Raw genomic sequence first — 17,054 nt, 5'->3', positions numbered from 1 at the left:
AGAAGCCAAACTTGAATTTGCCACAGTCTGGCAACTATTTCTGCAGCATTTTCCATTGTGTTAGTATTATAAGTAATCTAGAGATGATTTAAACTTTATGGAAGGATTGAGTAGGTTATACGCAAATGCTATTGAACCATAATCAGTATCAAAGCTGCAAAGAACAAAGCTTTACTTCTTGTTTAGTTCCTAAGTCACGTCTGACTCTCTATGATTCCATGGACTGCAGCATGCTAGACTCCTCAGCCCATGAGATCCCTCAGGCAAGAATATTGGAGTGCATTGCCATTTTCTGCTCCAAGAGAAGACTTGGGGTGTAAGAAATGTCAATTCAGGAGACACATATTCAGATAAAACAAAGACTGACCTGGGGAAGAGAAAGGCAAAAGTCACGAGGTTATTAAAGTTGTCCTGCAAGAATTATGATTGGTTCTGATACAAAAAGGATGTATTTGTCCTTAAGGGCTAGGCTGTCACAAGTTATTTAGGATAAGGATCCCATAAGTATCTGAAATTTCTGGAACATTGTGCAGATGTTCTAGATGCTTCCTTTAAGACAGAAAGTGGTCAAAAGTTCAGATTCCATCTGGGCTGAGATGTAAAACCACCTCCTCAGTGGCTTCCTGGCCCCATTTTAGACAGCTCTCTTACCAATACTGGGCTTCCCAGTTGACACAGTGGTAAAGAATCCACCTCCCAGTGCAGGAGATGGCAGGAGATACAGGTTCGAACCCAGGGTCAGGAAGATCCCCAGGAGAAGGAAATGGCAACCCACTCCAGTATTTTTCCCTGGGAAGTCTCATGGTCAGAGGAGCCTGGCAGGCTCCAGTCCATGGGGTTGCAGAGAGTTGGCCACGACTGAGCATACACACACACACACTTAGCAAGACTGACTCCACTTTGATTTTCCTTTCATAGTACTGCCCTATTTTATATAAGGGACTTGGGGATCCATGGATCTTGGTATGTGAAGGGTTGGGGGTGGGATGTCCTAGAACCAATTTCCTGCAGATACTGAGGGAAACCTGTATTTACAAAGCTGTACAGAGTTCATGTCCTGAGAGTAGGTTTATTTATTCAGCTATTATGGTATCTTTAGTAAAAGAAACTTTTAAAGTATTGTTAAGACAACTGGGCTGGTGAGCTTTAACTGGTGACTGATATCAAGTTTCTGGTGCTCAGAAGAGGTAGATCAAGTGAACAAACGCTCTATACAACCTGGGCCCTGGCAAGACCAGCCTCTTTAGGAGTGCAAATACTGCCTATGCACCTGTCGGCTGGAACGCTGACACACTGACGAGGAGTGCAAATACTGCCTGTGCACCTGTCGGCTGGAACACTGACACACTGACGAGGGCGTGGCAAGACTTCTGGCTGAGGTCAAAACTGAAGATTTCAAAAAGATTAGTCCCCAGGGGGGAGAGAAAATACTCCAACTCTGCCAAATTGCCTCCAGTCAGCTTCACAAGGGCGCCATGTGAAAACACAGGGCTTCAGCAAAATCCCTTTCAACAGAGGACCAGGAATGCTCTATTCACACATACTTGGGCTACAGTTTGTCTCCTCTTTCACGATTTGTTCTTGTGTATGAAGTGGAGATAAGAAAAGAAAACTCGGCACACTCGTGTGGAGTAGGATGCCTATCTGTACAATCAAACCCAAAGAGAGAGGGTGGATTCTGCACCCAGCAGTGTGCCACCTTCACCACACAGCACCCGTCCCATGTGTAGTAGGGAAACTCAGAACCGAGCCCTCAAAATACTGGGAAGTTTCTAACCTCAGTGCTTTCATCAAAGTTCTAAGAAACACTGGCCACAGATACATGCACCCTGGTATTCACTGCAGCACTGTTTACAATAGCCAGGACATGGAAACAACCTAAACGTCCATTGACAGGCGAATGGATAAAGAAGATGAGGTGGATACACACATACACCCCCACACACAATGAAATACTACTCGGTCGTAAAAAAGAACGAAAGAATGCCATTTGTAGCAACATGGATGCACCTAGATATCATCATACTGAGTGAATTAAGTCAGATAGAGGAGTAATATCGTATGATATCCCATATATGTGGAATCTAAAATGAAATTATACAAATGAACTTATTTACAAAATAGGAACAGACTCACAGACTTAGAGATTGAACTTATGGTAACCAGGGGGGAAGAGTGAGGAAAAGGGATAGTTTGGGAGTTGGGGATGGACACATATACAATGCTGTGTTTAAAATGGATAACCAAGAAGGACCTACTGTAGAGCACAGGGAAGTGTGCTCAAAGTCATGTGGCATCCTGGGTGGCACAGGATTTTGGAGGAGAATAAACACATGCTTATATACATGGCCGAGTGCCTTCACTGTTCACCTGAAACTGCCACACGGTTAATCTGCTATACTTCAGTATAAAATAAAAAGTTTTAAAAGAGAAAAGAAACAGTGCCCAAGAAAGAGGTTTCTGGAATTTTTGGTCTTCTCTTATTTAAAGTTTATTTTTAAATTTTGTATTTGTTTAAACTTCTATTTTTTTTTTTTTTTGCCACACAACGTGGCATATAGAACTTCCCTGATCGGGAATCAAACCTGTGCCCGCTGCAGTAGAAGCACAGTCTTGACTACTGGACTACCAGGGAAGTCCATGCTGCTGCTGCTGCTGCTGCTAAGTCACTTCAGTCGTGTCTGACTCTGTGCGACCCCATAGATAGCAGCGCACCAGGCTCCCCCATCCCTGGGATTCTCCAAGCAAGAACACTGGAGTGGGTTGCCATTTCCTTCTCCAATGCATGAAAGTGAAAAGTGAAAGTGAAGTCACTCAGTTGTGTCTGACTCTTTATAACCCCATGGACTGCAGGACGCCAGGCTTCCCTGTCCTTCACCATTTCCCAGAGCTTGTTCCAACTCATGTCCATTGAGTCGGTGATGTCATCCAACCGTCTCATCCTCTGCTGCCCCTTTCTCCTCCTTCCCTCAATCCTTCCCAGTGTCAAGGTCTTCTCCAATAAGTCAACTCTTTGCATCAGGTGGCCAAAGGATTGGAGCTTCAGCTTCAACACCAGTCCTTCCAATGAATATTCTGGTTTAATTTCCTTTACGATTGACTGGTTTGATCTCCTTGTCGTCCAAGGGACTCTCAACTGTACGACAATTAAAAAAGTATTTTTAAAAATCATTGTAAAGATCCCCAGTTCTGCTTCAATAGTGAAGGGTAGCCTGAAGCACTCAACCACCAGATCAATTGGAATCTAAGGTATGATAATGTTGACCTGTGTGACCCTCATGACTTCAATCAAGCTTGAACTCTGTTGACTGCCCAAAGCCCCTTCATGAATACACATGAACCCTTGGCTTAAAATTGCCCCAGTTTTGCTGTTGGGGAGACACTGCTTTGGGAAAGGTCCCTGGCGTTCTCCTTACTTGCTGCAATGAATAAATCCTTCTCCTGATCTTTGGCTTGGTTGTGCCTTTTGATACCCACTGAGAGGGGAACCCAGTTTTCAGGCAATAATAACTTTGGGGGAATTCTGGGTCAGGCAAAGAGATATTTTTAATTTTCGTAGCTTGTGCTGGATTATTCTAGTAAGCCCAAAGTGTCAATTTACATTCCACTGACCAAAAAAAGAAAAGCAGAATCTCAGGTCTCTGCTCAGATTTACTGAATCAGGGTTTGCCTTTTACCAAAGCCCCAGGTGATCTGCCTGCTCCTTCAGGCTTGAGAAACTGCCCCCAGAGCAGTGGTCCTCATTCAGCCAGAGACTGGAATCAGGTAATTTAATGTTGGCGGACTAAGAGGGGGTCCTTTTGGCCTGCACGACCTTTGGTAATGCTGTATGAAAACTTTTGTTTTAACTGCATCTCTGTCTCTTTTATTCACCCCCGTTTTTAGCAACCATCTAACGATTTCCACTTTGCTGAAATGAGTCCTGTGGTTTTTCCCTTTCTGTTTTTTGTTTCACTCCTGTCAATATTTCTGCACTTAATATCTCAATAACCTTTAAAAAATTCCCACCAAGTTTGGAAGAGTCCCTTGACTCCCACTGGACCAATTGAATGAGACTACTTGGGGGCAGGCTCTGGGCATCTCAGGTCATCAACTATTTCAGAGAATTGAGCACCACTTCATTCAAGCCTTCTTACCCTCCAGCTCAAACTCACTTGTGAGTTCTTTGGGATGGACTGATTTATCTTTATAGTTTTTATTTTATTTTGATACCCTTGTAGACTTGTTCATCTCTTTCTCTCTCTAGATCTGTGCTGTGCAATATGGTAGCTACTAGCTGCACATAAAATTGTAATTTAAATGAAAATAAAAGAAGAAATTTATTTCATCAGTTTCACTAGCAATGTTTCACACGCTCAAAGCCAAAAGGTTAAGTTAAAATTAATTAAAATAAAATAAAGTAAAATAAAATTCCATTCTTTAGTCTCACATTTTTAGTATCTAACAGCCACATAATTACTGATTCCTATGTTAGACAAAGCCGATCAAAGGAGAGCTAATGTGATGGAGTGACAGAGTATCGTATGTAAGGCCTGCATGCTCTGACAAGCTACAGCACAACTATTTTTTTAATTGGGAGAAAATGGAGACAGCATTTGTGGTTTTTTTTTAATGTTTCAATAATCATATTGGTGGGTGTGTGAGGACTGTTATTTTGAGGTCATTTGATGTATAATAGGAGATAAAGCAAACGATTACAGATTACATTTGGGGTATTCTAATTACATTATGTCCTAGTCTTGGAAAACCAGGATGCTTGGTGTGGAAGAAAGGAGTTATAAATGTAATCTAGAAATGCTTATGTCAAAGTTCTGTATTCTTATATCTGAATTGGAAGTATCATTATGAGCTCATGAGATTTTCTGTGTGTGTGCACATGTATGGATTACCCCATCCTACTCCCAGGCTTGAGTCACTGAAATGGACTGAAACAGTGACTGACTCCGTAGCAATGAATATCCCCAGTGACCAGACTAGACTAATTAATTATTTCTCATTAAAAAAACCCTAGGACTTCCTGGAGAAACTACTGACTCCAAGTCTGGTCCAGGAAATAAACAAGATGAACCTGTACGATAACTGCCTGACATAAGGCTCTTGATTGTCAAGGTACCCATTTCAAAGACAGCTATCTCAATGGATAAAGAAGTTGTGGTACATATATACAACAGAATATTACTCAGCCATAAAAAAGAACAAATTTGAGTCAGTTCTAGTGAGTGGGATGAACCTAGAGCCTGTTATACAAAGTAAATGAGAAAGAGAAAAGAAAACATCATGTATTAACCTATATATATGGTATCCAGAAAAATGGTATTGATAAACCTATATGCAGGGTAAGAATAGAGACACAGACATAGAGAATGGACTTACGGACATGATGAGGGAAGGAGAGCGTGGGAAGCAATGAGAGAGTAGCACTGAAACATACATATTACCATATGTAAAATCGATAGACAGTGGGAATTTGCTGCATAGTGCAGGAGGCTCAAACCTGGTGTTCTGTGACAACCTAGAGTGGTGGGATGGGGTGGGAGGAAGGTTCAAGAGGGAGGGGACACATGTATACCTATGGCTTATTCATGTTGATCTATGGCAGAAACTGGGGCTTTGGAGGTGGCTCAGTGGTAAAAAATCTTCCTCCCAAGCAGGAGACCTGATCCCTGGGTTTGATCCCTGGGTTAGGAAGATCCCCTGGAGAAGGGACCGGCTACCCACTCCACTATTCCTGGAGAATTCCAAGGACTGTATAGTCCATAGGGTCACAAAGAGTCAGACACAACTGAGCGGCTTTCATTTTCACTTTTCACTTTCATGGCAGAAACCAACACAACATTGTAAAGCAATTATTCTCCAATAAAAAAAAAAAAAAGACCACCATCTCAAATAAACACAGTGCCAGTTGAATGACACAAGCTACTAATAAACCAATTAGACAAGGAGTCAGGCCACCCCCAACCCATGAAGTTCACCTTTTAGAAAGGCCCTGGGTGGCCTAGACAACTGACCACTTGAGTGACCCCGTTTCTCCCTTCACACTCCCTCACTGCCACTCTTATGCTTTCCATCTGCCACTGAAGAGTGAATCCCTGAAACCCTAGATCCCTACCCTCAGACCCTAATAAAGGGAGAGCCCCAGGTCTGCACCCCCTCCCCCTCCTCTCTCTACCTGTGATCTGGCTGTATGGTCCTTGGGCATGTCAGGTACCTTCCCAGATTTGTGAGTAATAAATCACATTCTTCAAAGTTCCCTGAGGCTTGGTGCTAAGGTACATTTCATAATCATAAGAACCACAAAGGCTGGTCCAGCCACACTATTGGCTCTGGTTTGGGAAGTGTCTATGGGGGCTGCCACAGGTATTGGGGGCCCAGGTGAGAGCTTCAGGTGTTTCTGGACAATAGCATCTCTATCAAAAGGCTGACATGACAGAACAGAGTCTGGAACATCTTCTGACACCAGATAGCAAGGACACTCTCAAAAGCATCCAGGATGATATCAGATGACTTAGAAATCAACTTGATGAGGCTCCCACTGGCCAAATATAAGCTCTAGAATAATACTAATTGCCATGGACTGAAATCCATCAAATATTTAAATACATGAGTTCATAATATTCAGAATGATGATGATGATGATTTCCACCTTTATAGGAGGATAGGACACTAATTTGTAGTCTTAAAAATGATAAATGAAGTGAATCAGAGATTTATCTGACCTTTCCTCTATGAAATTTTCAGTTCAGTTCAGTTCAGTTGCTCAGTCCTGTCTGACTCTTTGCAACCCCTTGGACTGCAGCACGCCAGGCCTCCCTGTCCATCACCAACTCATGAAGTTTACTCTAACTCATGTCCATTGAGTCAGTGATGCCATCCAACCATCTCATCCTCTGTCATCCCCTTCTCCTCTTGCCCTCAATCTTTCCCAGCATCAGGGTCTTTTGAAATGAGTCGGCTCTTCGCATCAGGTTGCCAAAGGGTTGGAGTTTCAGCTTCAACATTAGTCCTTCCAATGAATATTCAGGACTGATTTCCTTTAGGATGGACTGGTTGGATCTCCTTGCAGTCCAAGGGACTCTCAAGAGTCTTTTCCAACACCACAGTTCAAAAGCATCAATTCTTCAGTGCTCATCCTTCTTTATAGTCCAACTCTCACATCTATATTTGACTACTGGAAAAACCATAGTCTTGACTAGACAGATGTTTGTGGGCAAAGTCATGTCTCTGTTTTTTAATATGCTGTCTAGGTTGGTCATAACTTTTCTTCCAAAGAGTAAACATCTATGAACTATACCAGTAGGTAACAGAGAGTAAATGAGGAAAATCTTTCTCTGTAAATGTATTCCAGCTAATAAGTGAAAAAGAATGGATAAAGTTAAAAAATAACCATTTTGCAACCCCTGATGAATACACAGATAATGTATAGGTGTTAGACATCAATGGCTGGTTATGTCATCAAAACAGAGACAGACACTATGGGCCTCCTGACAGGAAAACACCTCTCCATCCTATAGTTTGGGCCAAAGAGAAGTGACTTGAGTCTAACAAATCTCAGGATCCAGACGCTGAATTGCAGAAATATGGAAGACAGAGGAATATATTGAGCTGTATGAGTCAAGAGTGCTGTGTTAGTTATTTACTGCTGTGTAACAAATGACCCCAAAACCTAGTGGCTTAAGACAACAATTCACATTTATACTCACAGTTTCCTTGCATCAGGAATTCTAGAGTGTTTTTGCAGGGTGGTTCTGGCTCAGGGTCACACATTGAGGTCACAGTCAAGATGTTAGCTGAGGCAGATGTAATCTGAAGGCCTGACCAGTGCTGGAATACCTGCCTCCAAGGTGGGTCATTCACATGGCAGCTAAGTTAATTCTGGCTGTAGGTGGGATGCCTCAGCTCCTCCTCATATGGGCCACTCCCAGGCTGCTTAAAGGTCCTCATGACGTGGTAGCTGATTTCCTGCTGAGTAATCTAAAGGAGAAAAACAGACACAGCACAATGTCATTGATGGCAAAACCTTAGAAGCCACACACTATCACTTTGGCTGTATTCTGTTGGTCACACAGACCAACCCTGATGCCATGTAGGATGGGACTATACAAGTGTATGAATGACAGGAAGTGTGGGTCATTGGCACCCCGCTGGAAAGCTGCAAACCACGAGTATGCCATCAGCAAATGCCATGCTGTCAAAACACGACTGTTCAAATAGTCTATGAACTTCATCAGATAAATTATAAGCAAAAGAAAGAATGAGCAGGGAACTTATAGACTGAAAGAGATACAAAAGCCATCAAATTTTAAAATGTTAGCAAAACTATATAATATCTAGGTACATGTATCTGGATAACAAAACTATTAAAAATTGCAAGGAAGTGATTACTAGAAAAGCCAAAATGGTTTCTTATGGGGAATGGGTGGGAAGAGATGAGGACTGGGTACAAAGAGGGGCTTTTGGGTTGGCTCGCAAAAATCTTTCTGGATGTGGTAATGGTTATAAGCACAAGGGTGCTTGACTTAGACTACTTCACTAAGACATATGTTTGCTCTATGTGATTTCTTGTGTTTATGCTTTATCTTACAATAAAATTTTTTAAAAATAGAAATCCTAGCCCTGGAGGTATACTGTTAAATCTTCTTAAAGATATTTATTGAACTTTGTGCAAAAGTCACAGTTCCTTGCAATATTAGGAAGTAGGAGGCCAGAACAGAAGTCTGACTATCTATCCACCCATTTACCTATTTAGCTGCACTAAACCTTAGTTGAGGCACATGAAATTTTACTTGCAGCATGCACACTCTTAGTTGTGGCATGCGACATCTAGCTCCCTGACCGGGAATCGAACACCGGCCCCCTGCATCGGGAGTGTGGAGTCTTTAGTCACTGGACCACCATGAAACTCCCCACAAGTCTTTTTTTTTTTTTAATGAAAATTTTCAAAAGTACAAAAGCAGATGCAAGCATGCCAACATATTTACAACATTCCTACAGTTTTTTTTCCTTCCAATTTTCAAGGTAGTAAAAATAAGAAATTTCAGATAACTCCTAACGAATGGTATAAGCACAATTATTCTGTCTTCCATCAAAACCAGATCATTGTATTTGAAATGGAAATAGGAAATTGAACGTGATGGAATGTCCTTCCATCCACCTTTCAGGACAGGAATATTCAATGCAAGTAGCACCAGTATCCCAGGCCTGCCTTTTGAATAAAAGAATGAAATCCATCTCCCCTTACCTCCTCTGTCAATAAGCTGGAATTACCAGGTAGCCCTAGTGGTAAAAAAAAACCCACCTCCCAATGCAGGAGATGCAAGAGACGTGGGTTCGAGCCCTGGGTTAGGAAGATCCCCTTAAGGAGGGCATGGCTACCCACTCCAGTATTCTTGCCTGGAGAATCTCATGGGCAGAGGAGCCTGGCGGGCTACAACCCATGGGATTGCAAAGAGCTGGACACAACTGAGCAACTTAGCATGCATCAAAAATATCGGGGGCTTCCCTGGTGGCTCAGACAGTAAAGAATCTGCCTGCAATGAAAATATTAAAAGAAATAACCTCCCAGCTAACGATGTAGGTTCTCATAGTTCCTTATAAAGCCTGAGAAAAAGAAAAAAGAAAACATACTACTCTAATCTCAAGATATTACTTAGCTATTGGAACTAAAATAGAAAGGCAAACCCAATCAGATCCATCTTTTTTCTTAAGTGAAAATGATTTTGCAGTGAAAACCAGGTAAATTTTACTGGTCAGTGGCTGAGTGAACTGTTTCCACTGGGTATTTTTTAGTTTTCTAAAGGCTGTTTGTTACAAGTTCAGGGCCGCTCATTATTGGTGGCAAGAAACCGGTTTCTGATCAACGTCCCTTCACCCAGTCACAGTGAGCTGAATTTCCATTGTGCTTACCTCCCTGTTATGTATGCCCTACTCTCATTTTCAGGAATGTTTTTATAAACTGGGTACCAAAAAGGGAAGAAGAGCCCTAATGAAAGTCTTTCTGGGATGCTCACGGACTGGGGCAGAGTAGAAGAAATATCTGGAGTTTTTCATGTGTCTGTCAGGAATGGGCCAAGCTTGCATTGCCTCCACAGCAAACTGAGGGCTTTTCTGTCCTTTTTTCTCTCCTTTTACTCTTTTTCTCCTCAGTTCAGTTCAGTTCAGTCACTCAGTCATGTCCGACTCTTTGCGACCTCATGAACCGCAGCACGCCAGGCATACCTTTCCATCACCAACTCCCGGAGTCCACCCAAACCTATGTCCATTGAGTTGGTGAGGCCATCCAACCATCTCATCCTCCGTCATCCCCTTCACCTCCTTCCCTCAATCTTTCCCAGCATCAAGGTCTTTCCAAATGAGTCAGCTTTTTGCATCAGGTGGCCAAAGTATTGGAGTTTCAGCTTCAACATCAGTCCAGTCCTTCCAATGAACACCCAGGACTGATCTCCTTTAGGATGGACTGGTTGGATCTCCTTGCAGCCCAAAGGACTCTCAAGAGTCTTCTGCAACACCACAGTTCAAAAGCATCAATTCTTTGGCACTCAGCTTTCTTTATAGTCCAACTCTCACATCATACAACCACTGGAAAAACTATAGCCTTGACTAGACGGACCTTTGTTAACAAAGTAATGTCTCTGCTTTTTAATATGGTGTCTAGGTTGGTCATAACTTACTTGGGCTTCTCTTATCTCGGATGTGGGGTATCTCTTCACGGCTGCTCCAGCAAAGTGCAGCCACTGCTCCTTACCTTGGACATGGGGTAGCTCCTTTCAGTCGCCCCTGCGCCACCACAGCTGCCGCTCCTGTGCTGTTTTTCTCCTCATCCTCTTCTTTTTATAGTTTAGAAATTAAATTTTAATAAAATTTAATACATATGTATATAATTACATATACTTTTTATAATAATATATGTAATATAAAACATATAATATATAATAAGATATGTAATATTTTGTAATAATGTTTATATATAATAATGGTGATGTGAATGACATTGACTCTTCTCAAACATGTTGGTTTAGGAATCTTAAGGCATATCAAATTATTTGGGCCAGATGGGTAGTTCCTCTATCTGTATTGTCTGAGAACAGTGAATGTCATTCACATCACTGTTATATATAAAGTTAATTTAAATCAATTCGGTGAACGCTGAAAATATTTTAGATATCAGATTTTTTCTTTTCAGGCATCAAATATACAATATCAATATCATGTCTTTCCATCAGTGGCATTTTGAGCAAGGCCTGGAGGTACAGAAGTAGGTTCGCATACCACAGGGCACCTCCAAAGGTTAAGGATCTAAAGAAACAGATGAAATCTGGATTCTGACCCATAGACTATCTTACCTGTGTTCAGAGACACATGAGTAGGCAGAGGAGGAAGACTGCCTGTTAGGAATGCCCCTCTGTTGGTATCCTCTGCTTTAATCAGCGGACGCCTCCTCCATGTTGGGATGAGCTAACTGGTAAATCCATCACAGGACTGCTCAACTGAAATGACAGAGGAGTGGCACTCTGGGTATGTTTACTAGGGAGTATAACTTGGAATTCAGTCTTTATAAAAATTTTTCTTGAGGAAAAAGTATTTAGGGGAGCTTGTTCAAACACTACATGTTCCATCCATTGCTCTAGTTGGCACTTCTCAAGGGAGTTTTGCATGAGAACCACGTGGTAAGGGAGTTAAGAACACATGGGCATGGCTCCATCTGGGACACAGATTCCCAGGTCTAGGGTGACATCAAGGCAGTTCATGGAGAATGCTCCCTAGGTGGTTTTGTGTCTGCTCCGGATGACCCTCTCACCACAACCTCCATTCTTCATGAGGTTCCTGCCCCAACACACAGGAATGATACACTTCAGGCTCATTTTTAGTAAATTTCAGGACAAACATCCTAGAGTTCTATACTGGAAGAGTATGTAAAAAGAGAATATATATCTGAATCACTCTTCTGTACACCTGAAACTAATACAACATTGTAAATTGATATTATTTCAATTAAAAACAATCCAAGAGTCCTAGTAAATCTCAGAGAGGATGGCAATAGGGAAGTGCTTATGGAGTTTGAAAAGATCCCCAGCTGATTCCAACAGCTGGATCATTTTCCCAATTATTCTAAGAACCACACCTCTACCATTTATCCTTGGACAAAAGGATCCGTAAGAAAGATTCTCATCCAGACAAAAGTGTTTTGATACCTAAGCTCTTTGCCTCAGAATTGCTTTTTTATTTCCATTGGCCTACTAGAAGAACAAAAATACTAAATAATTTTTTTCATGAAGTCATTGATAAGGTCCTTCTTCACTTTTATACTGTTCTCTTTGCTAGGACTGGGGAGAAGAGAACACCTTAAGAGTTAGTTTATGCTTTATGAATGCTGGATCATGTAACTGCCTGTGTTTCTCTTCTTGTCTTGGCTGTTTGGAAGTTTAGAACTAATTATGTTGAGCAGTTCACTCTATTTGCTTTTGCCCAATTTCTTCACTTACTTCTTTTTTAAAATCTTTTTTTAATGTGGACTATTTCCAAAGTCTTTATTGAATTTGTTGCAAGTTTGCTTCTGTTGTTTCTGTTCCAGTTTTTTTGGCTTCAAGGCACAGGGGATCCCAGCCCTGAACAGAGATCAAGCCCACATCCCTGTCAACTACAAATTGGCACTTGCCATGGGTGCTTGCCATCTATCTCTACAAGGATTAGATCATGCTACTGCAGCTGCTGACCTCTAACACCCTCGAAAAGGTTCAGGGTGGAAAGCAGAAATGAGGCCCTCTGTGCTCTGGGAAAAGTGGCTGGACAGGTCTTCAGATAGTTAGATATTCTCAGGAGCTGATTTTATGAGCCCAATTCTTGCATCTCCTCATATCTAGAAAACCACTAAAATCCTTCATGGTGACACTGTTTCTCGTGACTAGTGAAGATTTCACAAGACTAGCAGAAGCCTTCTGGAAAAAGTGTTTCATGGCATGGATTTCCCCTTCACCAAAAATCACATATATACTGTCCTTCTCCCCTGCCTCTTTGGAGCAGTTTCTCAGAGCTATCTGAGGCGCTGGCTCCAGGGCTGCAGTCTCCATTTTGCCCCAAATAAAACTTAACTTCCAACTCTCACATAGTGCATTTTTTTCTTTTAGGTCGACATCCTCATATCTAGAAAGGTATGAAATCCTTCATGGTCATGACTGTTTCTCATGACTAGCAGAAAGCTTCTGGAAAAATATGTGCTCGATTGTATGTATTCCACCTTCACCAAAATCACATATACACTGACCTTTCACCCTGCTCCTTTGGAGCACTTTCTCAGAGCTATCTGAGATGCTGTCTCCTGGGCTACAGTTCTCATTTTGCCACAAATAAAACTTAACTCGCAACACTCACATTGTGCATTTGTTGTTGTTGTTGTTGACATCGCCCTCATTGGAAGGTGAAGTCCCAACTACCAGATCACCAGGAAGTCTCTCCACTTATTTTTAAAGTGAACTTTGTCTCTTATGTTTAAACACTGTTCAATGGATTCTTCTGAGATATAACAATCAATACATTTAACACAATGTATAACAAGTATACTAGTGAACAGTAGATTTATAATGATAAGTTTCAAGAGTATGTCATGTTTTGTATTTGTCTTAGATCCATTCTTGAAGGATAGCCTGCTATAAACAAACAAAACAACAGACAGACACTACTGCTTCCTGGATATACTGCTGAAATATTTGGTAATTTAATAGGAATATGGCTGACTGTTAGCGGGGGAAGTGGAGTCCATGGCCAGACTACAGTTTACTTGTCAGTGTCTCTTCCACATGGTTTTCATCTAGGGCCTTCCAAAATGGAATCACTTGGGGAAACTGGAATAACAGGGCTGTTTTCTCAGCTACATCCAAACTGATGATCCTTTCTAGATTTCCAGGGTCCCTGTGGATGTCTGATTCGTGATTGTCTCTAGGGTCTTCTTGATATTAACGGGGAACCCAGACACAAACAATTTTTTGCATACACCAAACACACATACATACATATATATACACATATGCATGTTATATGTTATATAAAGTATATTTTAAGAAAAATAACATTTAAAAAGGAACAATTCTTCTTTATCAATTCTTCTATTCCTTCTTCTTATTCCTATTTCCTGACCATGGTGGTATGTATTTCATATGGCACATGTATTTTCTTTAAAAATAAGAGAATGGCCATTCTATAAATAACTGCTTTGAATCTGGGCACATTTTCTTCTTTGCTCTGGTGAGATCCTTTATAATACACCATAAGCTGCTTCAAAACGCTGGAAACTATAACATCTGAGGCCAGTCCCCAGAGGAATGGCCTGAGCCTCACATATGGAGAAGCTGTTAAAACCTCATCACAGAAGTGTTCAGTTCTCCTTCAGTCTGGAAGTCCTGCTTTCAAGTATGTGAAGTGTCCTGGTGGAAACAGCATGTGAGCTGCTCGGGGCTACTGACACCCTGTGAGCAGGTGGCAAGGGCAGCAGGGGGTGGCTGGAAATAAAAGACATGGAAAATAATGAGCTTGCACTTGACGGTCATTGTCGGCTTAGCTGTTTCTGGCTCCCTTCCATTCAGTTCAGAGAGCTGAGCTCAGTTGGCAAGGTGCCCCCAGAGCGTTTGGAAAATGACCAGAAAGAAGGCTCCAGGGGCATATTTAAAGAAGAGAGCACAGACACCACTTTGCTGCATACTTAGACGTCTGCTGGATAACAGAAGTCTGTGCAATGAGGCAGACATTCTATGTCCATGCCATCCAACATGGACGACACCAGCCCCCTGTGGCTATGAAACCCTTGAAACATTGCTAGTGCGACATGAGAACCAGATACCTTTATTTCACTTTAATTCACTGAAATTTAAATTGCCACATGTGGGTAGTGGCTACTGGATTAGACAGTTTCATGAGGATAATGGAGTATGATTTGGCTCACCGACGTGCAAAACACTCGGCCTGTTCAGTCTGTAATTCTTAGCTACTTTCTGTCTCTAAGGCTGTGGGCCCTGAGGTCACAATGACCGTGTCTGCACTCCAGCTTGTCTATCTCTGTCATTCTTGCTATTGCTTCCTCATTTGCAAATAAACATGGTTTCTTCCTCCCCAGCCTGTTTCTTGCACACAATGCCAGAGGACAGGGCTGTCTCCTAGCACTCGACCCCAAAGCTTAATTCAAAAGGCTGAGAACAAGTCCCTCAGGGCGGATCTGTTTAGAGTTCTCCAGCACAGGGCTGGAGCCATCTGCCTTGACACCACTCGGCTACCTCCTCCAAACAAATGTCAGGTGAAATTAAATCACTTCCAGATGAGGAATGTAGGTCAGTGACAAGGGCAAGAGCCTGAACAAATTGTGAGCTTGACAACTGTTACTTCTGATTGCACTTGAGCCAGGTTGTGTGATGGCTGAAAATCAAGACAGGACCCTCAAATGGGCTTGCTCACTAAGTCACTTTAATGCCTCACAAACGGGAACTCTGGTGGTCTTAAGCCCAGTTAAGGAACTTGGCCCAGAACATGAACTGTGGTGAACGCGCCTGACCACATTTTACAGTGCTAATCTGGATCACAGCAGGGCCAGCAAAGCCCCACATCTGATGGTAGCAAATGAAAACTCAACCCAAAATGCGTGAAAAACAAGCAAGTGTATCTAGAAACACAATGATTGAAGAACAGGGATAGTGGTTACTGTATGCCAGGTCCCAAGCTCGGAGCTGGAAATACACCTGGGAGCTGACTCATTTGGAAAGACCCTGATGCTGGGAAAATTTGACGGCAGGAGGCAAAGGGGATGACAGAGGAAGAGATGTTTGGATGGCATCACGGACTCGCTGGACATGAGTTTGAACAAATTCTAGGAGATAGGGGAGGACAGGGAAGCCTGGTGTGCTACAGTCCATGGGGTCACAGAGTTGGACATGACTGAGCGACTGAACAACAAGTTTCTATCAGCCTAGTCCTTTGCTCCTCAGTTCAGTACATGGACGAGCACCACCTTGGAGCGTGTTACAAGTGCAGAGTCTTGGGCCCCACTGGACTGGAATCTGCACTAGAGATCCCCCAGTGATTCTGGTGCATGTTACAGATTGAGAAGCTCTGGCCCAGTCAACATCCCTGTTCCTAGGAGTCACCCAAGTGCTACAGTCCATGGGGTCACAAAAGAGTCAGCTTGGCCAACCCTTTCTCCTCTCCCTCACTTGCCCTGGCTTTTGAAATTTCCCTCAAGAGAAATCAGTCAATTTCTGGAGGGTCCATTGTAGCATTTTCTTCTTGCTTTAGCTAGGAGCCCTTCTTCACTCTCTTTCTGACCCTCCCAACATCCTGAGTTCTCCTTGGAATTGCTACTCTGAGCCTTGATCTTCTGCTGGTCCATCTTGGTGGCTTCTGCCCTTCTGGCCTCTGTGTCACCCCTTTAGCAATGCAGAGAGATAGGACTGTCCTTGAATGAATGGCCTGTGGCTCTTCCCTGTCATGGATTTGAATCCCAACCAGTTGTGTGACCTTGGACAAGTTATGCCACCTCTCTGTGCCTCTTGCCAGCTCCTGAATTTGCTTGCATAGACAATTACCCACACTGGCATCTAAATCAGACCTCATGTCGTCGTTCCAAGATGGCCACATCTCCCATCTTCTAAGGCTAACTCAGGCCAATGTGACAGACAGAGAAACATTCCAGACAGTAAATTCCAGACAATAAATCAATCCAGAATGGACTGATTTCTTGTCTTCCTGGTTGTTATTTATATAGACTGGCTGGCTGTTGGCCCTACCTACAGGACAACACAAGGGTAACAAATCGTTTTCCTTGGGATTCCTTAGACCTCAGCTGACTATTATAGGTTCTTTCATAGCTACCCTCTCTGACAATCAAGGGTCCTCATGAACACAGGGTGATGCTCTCTTCCTTGGTGTTCTATGTATCGAAGTAGGAAGAGGATACAAAAAGCTGGATCCGACTACAGTAAGAATTATCCAGATCTGCCACTTGGTTGGTGTATAAAATGTATAGATACATAAGACAGATTTCAGTTTTAGAAGGAAAGTTCTTTAAAAATAAGATACAA

At 42.4% G+C, this 17,054-nt stretch overlaps 1 long non-coding RNA gene across 1 annotated transcript in view; it reads right to left on the bottom strand.

The window, feature by feature from the left end:
* The window catches only part of LOC133242121 (uncharacterized), an 80,185-nt gene extending 68,669 nt beyond the window's left edge, over positions 1-11,516 (bottom strand). The window contains exons 1-3 of the long non-coding RNA XR_009734771.1: positions 11,340-11,516; positions 10,742-10,823; positions 7,701-7,971 (exon numbers count right to left, since the gene is read on the bottom strand). This is a non-coding gene — a long non-coding RNA (uncharacterized LOC133242121). The remainder of the gene's footprint in view (positions 1-7,700; positions 7,972-10,741; positions 10,824-11,339) is intronic.
* Positions 11,517-17,054: the final 5,538 nt, after the last annotated feature.

Source organism: Bos javanicus, chromosome X (assembly GCF_032452875.1).
Source record: "Bos javanicus breed banteng chromosome X, ARS-OSU_banteng_1.0, whole genome shotgun sequence".
Lineage (NCBI taxonomy): Eukaryota > Metazoa > Chordata > Mammalia > Artiodactyla > Bovidae > Bos > Bos javanicus.
Note: the sequence above shows the minus strand (reverse complement) of the source record. Positions and strands in the feature narration are given on the sequence as shown.